Source organism: Haplochromis burtoni, unplaced genomic scaffold (assembly GCF_018398535.1).
Source record: "Haplochromis burtoni strain Fernald_Lab_line unplaced genomic scaffold, NCSU_Asbu1 Contig_1071, whole genome shotgun sequence".
NCBI classification, from domain to species: domain Eukaryota; kingdom Metazoa; phylum Chordata; class Actinopteri; order Cichliformes; family Cichlidae; genus Haplochromis; species Haplochromis burtoni.
In genome coordinates, this window is record NW_024583432.1 from 48,503 (window position 1) to 53,858 (window position 5,356).

Consider the following 5,356-nt stretch of genomic DNA (forward strand, 5'->3'; position numbering starts at 1 on the left):
AATGTCAAAGTGCATTATGTTCTCACATGTAACACAATATGTTCTTCAACATTTTCTTTAAACAGAAAAAGTAGGTCAACAATTTCTCTGTAGAAAAAAGTCTCACCACTTTTGGATCCTTTTATGTGACACTTTTAAACAGCTTGTCCTCTCCTGGAGCATGTTTGCTCCAGAGCGCTCCCTTAGATTTTGACGAAAGCCGGCTGAATACCATGTTTCTCTCTTTAAATGTCTTAAAATATATTGCTTGAGTACAATTTTCTGAGGTTCTGAATCACATGTTTTAAATATTGTGATAATTATCTTTATAACAAGAATATGTCACTTTTTGCAATGTGTTTATAGAAGGATTCAATTTAACTTGTATTTATTTGGCAAAAATAAATGCATGTCTTCTACCTACGAAATTGAAAAATGAAGAGCGGGAAACATTGTCTTCATGTTCATAAGAACATATGTACTGTAACAAACACATTTAGACAGCTTTTAGGAACTCGAGGGAATTTCCATCTTTCGTCGCTCTTGTTGTAATTATTTGCCAGTGAAGATTATTTTTTCCAGAGAATGAGAATAAACAGAAAACTCCTGTTATTAGTAATGGCTAGTAGATCATTTTTTTAAATCTTAAATAAAACAAATATGTGCAGGTAACTGAATGGTAAAAAAAAAAATCATGGTATACTCTCTGTCTGTTAGTTCCTGTTTGCAGATATAACAAAAAAATTTTGCAATCAGTCACAACAAAAACCTGACGGCATTAAGATTTGGTTACAGGGTGTATTTGGAACAACTGCACCCACCGTGCCACCTGAGTAATTTCAGTCACTGAAAAAAAAGAAAAATTAGGGGGAAAAAAACATCCAAGACCAACTCTTTATGTAAGGGGCATATTTTAAAAATGCCATGACTCACAAACCAAATGTTGTTCAGAAAACAGCATTCAGAGATGTCTATGGCAGAATAGCACTGTTTGTGCTCTTTACACAGTCGTCCTGCCCAATAAACTGCAAAAATAATATTAACCAATCAACCAGAATGTGACTGAATTAAAGAAAATGTGAGAGTCCTTACAGAGCAGTCATACCCAATAAAAACCCCCAAAGTCACAAGTGTACCCCAGCATCACAAATAGCTAGAAGCCATTTTTGGAAAAAGTCATGCTGTGATCAGTTTTATGTATTTTTTTCTTTTTGTTTTCCTTTAGACAGTAGAGCATAGTTACCTGCAGAGTAGCTGAAGCACACACACACCGAGAGCAGGAGGAGAGTGATGGAGAGGATCTTCACAGACATTTTCACCGGTGGTCTGGCTCACTGATCAGAGTCAAAATATACAAGTTGATTCGTGTTTGGTTATTTATTGGTAAGTGCAGGAACACACAGGCAGAGCTAAAGATGTGATGGCGTGGCATATCACATCTCTGCCTCTTATCAGGAAGGTGTTTGGGTTTCAAACCCACAACATCTCACTGAGAGCTTTCTGAGAAGCGGTGCCCCATACACAAAGTTTACAGACACTTAAATATGGTGCAGCCTGATGATTGATCCCAATAGTTTGTGTATTGTGAGTGAGTGTTCATCTCTGGCACTTAAACAGAAACTAAACAAATCCACACAGTAATTGTTGTCATTCTTAAAAGTCAGGCCTTAATTAACATAACAGGTGCTGATGATGATTTTAGCAATCTTGATGCACATATATATATATATATAGTCATTTTTATAGTCAGACTTTTTATATTTCATCTATAAATATATTTTCTGCAATTTTTGTTAAGTTTGCTTCCTTTATTTGACGTCGTAGTACGAAGGTGTGTTTATCTTACTTTCTGTCTTAACGAAACTTAAAAAGCTTCTAGGTAAAGCAAAGATAAGATAGAAGCAATAGTTTCTTTCCTGTTTTTATTATTTGAGTGTGGGAAGTTGGTTTGCGAGAAATATCTTTCTGAATTTGATGGTCTGTGACTGCTTAATGAACGAGTGGTTGGAAAATTCCTTTAAGAATATTGTACACAATTATGATGCTTAAAAATCATAAAAATAAAAAGTGACAACGTTGGTTAGATCTTTGTCTGTCTTTAATGATCACGCTTCCTTTCCAAACATTTTGCACAAGTCTAAAAACGTTCCGAGCAATCAGATCTTGTGGTTTGTTCAGACGCAACTTTGCCAACCTGAGATGTACCAACATGTTTCTCTCTCTTTCTTTTTGTTTTTGTGTGACTTTAATATTGATATGTTAGCAAAATGGGAACATGTACAAAAAAAGAATAAAAACATACTACATACGAGACTACACGAAATAAACACAGACATCACAATGACATAAAAAACAACTCCGACTGCATTTCAAAATGTATGAACATGTGGAAAGACAGCAAAGAGACTGAATTTACTACACAATCAAACTGGTTACGAGGTGCAAAGCAACCATAGACAGAAACAACCATATACAAAATCGAGAACGGCAAAAAACACGTAAAATATTGTGTTTTGTTTTTGAAATGTTGAAATAAAAATATCATAAAAACAGTTTTACACACCTTAAAATTGTTCTGCATCATTCTCTGACTGAACTCCAGGCTCTAACTAGGTGTTTACTTCCCTGCAGAAATATCAGCCAGCTATAACTGTAAGCATACTGGACATCGTTCAGATGCTAAATCATGTCTGGACTTTCTTAAGTTCATTTCAGTTTTCTGCAAACTTCAGGTGGGTTACATTTACACCTGACATAAACTATTTGTATGTTCTGTATCTCTGTGCTTTGCCTGTGTCATTTTTCTGTTGTGAAGATGGCAGACACTTGTTCAAGTGTACTTTTTCATTAATAAATGCTTCATAAGGCAAAAATAGGTCTCACCTTAGATGAGGTCAAAATAATTAACTAGGATCTAGTAACTCTCTGAATTAACCATGAATTACAATATGAAATAAATTAATTATTATTAATTATTAATAAAACCTCTATCAACAGACACACACATTTACTAATGCTTGATGGTGTGACATTAATATAAAGTCTTGTGTTGACAGTTTTAATTTTCCAGTGTGCACATTATAAGATCAATGACTTCTCATTTCAGAAATATATTTCAGGTTTCTGACAGAAACTAAATAATCTCAGGAAAAATTGATTTGGATGTGCACAGCTAATTTCCTCCTTCATAGCAAAATTGGTATGGCCTGGATCTGACCCACACAATGTGCTTACACATGGCCCACGTACCACAAAGAATGATGGCCCTTTGGTGGCTCAGATCAACATGTGGTAACTGTTTGTCTGTCTTTGTTTCAGTGTAACCTATCATAATAGGAAAAACAGCAATGTGACTTGAAGTGTAAATTATTTATTTCATTTTATGCAGGTTAAATGTCGCATCTGTTCTGCGGAGCTTTCTTACACAAACAAAAGCACCTCCTCAGTGTTTAGGCATTACAGAGCCAAACATGAAAATGAGGAGACAAACACACCGAGAATGAACACTGGTAGGCCTATATTGACACTGAACATCTTTATCATCATTTTTTTTATTAATATGTGTTTTATTATTTTGAATAACATCTAGGAAGACTGTTCTGACCAGGCAGTCGCTGAATTTTATTATAAAGGACTGCCAACCCCTTAGTATTGTGGAGAGTGCCGGAGAGAAACATTCCAAGATCAGAGGATCGCTCTGTGAGCTTGATACATGCGTTGGTGCATCAGTGTTGCTGGACCCATCACTACCAGCAGGTGTCAGTATGGAGCAACACAGCAACACTGTGTCGACACAGTATCGATACAGTTTGGGGAATGTGCTGAAACGCTTCACGAGGCCTCATCTACCCATCACTACTCACTATGTTTTGTGTACACTCACAAACCTGTCAAACCTGCATTTGAAACGTTGGCTACCAAGCAGTGTAGTATTGCAACACGGTATTTCTAACAAAAATAACAAAATAGGAACATAAATAGTGTCATCATTGCCAGACCTGGCCCACATCTAGTTGACATACACCCTGCCATAACACCAGTCAGTCAGAAGTGACAGCTTGATCCCGGATCCGGGCCAGACCTGGGCCACATAAACCAAACCACAATCAGGCCAGATATGGCATGCCATCACATACACAGTGCCATCTATGCCAGGCCTGGCCCATATCTGGATAAAATACCACTTACCATGCCAGAAGTCAGCCAGCAGTGCCGGCTTGACACCAGATACGGGTCAGACCTGTCTGCTATGTGGGATAGCTGTATTGGCTGTCCCATTATGACACTTTTATTTAGGCTTATATTTAAGGATATTTTGGTTGCTTATAGTTAAAAAGCAGCTTGATACTGACCTCATTACAGCTGATATGTATAGAATTTTTACAAACCATCCAAAAAGTTTCAATCAATGCAAAAAGCAGTGGAGTATCACATACCCCACACATACATGTCCGATTGAAAGCATTTATTTGTTTGTTTGTTTGATTGACTGTCATCGTTATCATGTTTTTGATAGAAGGGTTTACCACAATAAATAAAGGTTTTTTTCACATGCTGAAGAAACACATTTTTATTTTACTTCACTGGTTTCATACCATTGTGGAGGAAATTTGAGTTTAGTGTTCAGGTTGCAGTTGCAATAAAGAATTTTTTTTTTACCTTTTTTTTTTAGTTTTTATTAATTTGTCATAAATTTCATCAACAACCCTTTTTATGACAAGCACAAGGACAAAAATTATAATGAAATGCATGTCGATGAAAACGTTTAGGTGAGACAATATCCAATCAGAATTCAATAAGTTCTGTAGAGTGAGCCAATCCTTGTCCAGCAAGACGTGCACAATTTGATCCAATGAGCAAATTTTCTTGATCTGGAAATTCTTGAATGTTTAAGAAAAATTAAGGCAAATTAAAGAGTTTTGACATTTGTTTGTAGAGTTTGGAGGACATCATTCCCACAGCTCTTCCATCTAAGGAAAGCTTAAATATTTATATATTTGCCCTGAGAAAAATTCCATAGGAAGGAAACTTTCAGATGTCATAAAACTGCTTCATACTTACAAATAAACACTGACTTCTGAGCTGTTACCAGACTCCTAATTGCCCTCCTGTGTATACATTGTCCCTTCCTCCACTTGTCCTTTGTCACAGTGTGCTGTTCAGTTCACTGGTCTTAGTTCAGCTAAGTAAAGGGCTTGCCTTTTGTTACTTCCAGCTGCCTTCCTGTGTCCACATTTTAGTTGCTTTAGTGGAAAAATCATTTTGAACAATTGATGCAGAATTATCAAACTGATAATTAATCTCATAAATCATAACACACTGCTCTCCCCTATGCCTTTATAAGTTAAAAGCCTTGGCATCAGCAATGCTGGCGCTG

General features: G+C 36.3%; 1 long non-coding RNA gene across 1 annotated transcript in view; it reads right to left on the reverse strand.

Moving 5' to 3' along the window:
- LOC102308495 overlaps nt 1-1,514 on the reverse strand; it is a 2,567-nt gene extending 1,053 nt beyond the window's left edge. The window contains exon 1 of the long non-coding RNA XR_006053475.1: nt 1,223-1,514. This is a non-coding gene — a long non-coding RNA (eotaxin). The remainder of the gene's footprint in view (nt 1-1,222) is intronic.
- Nucleotides 1,515-5,356: the final 3,842 nt, after the last annotated feature.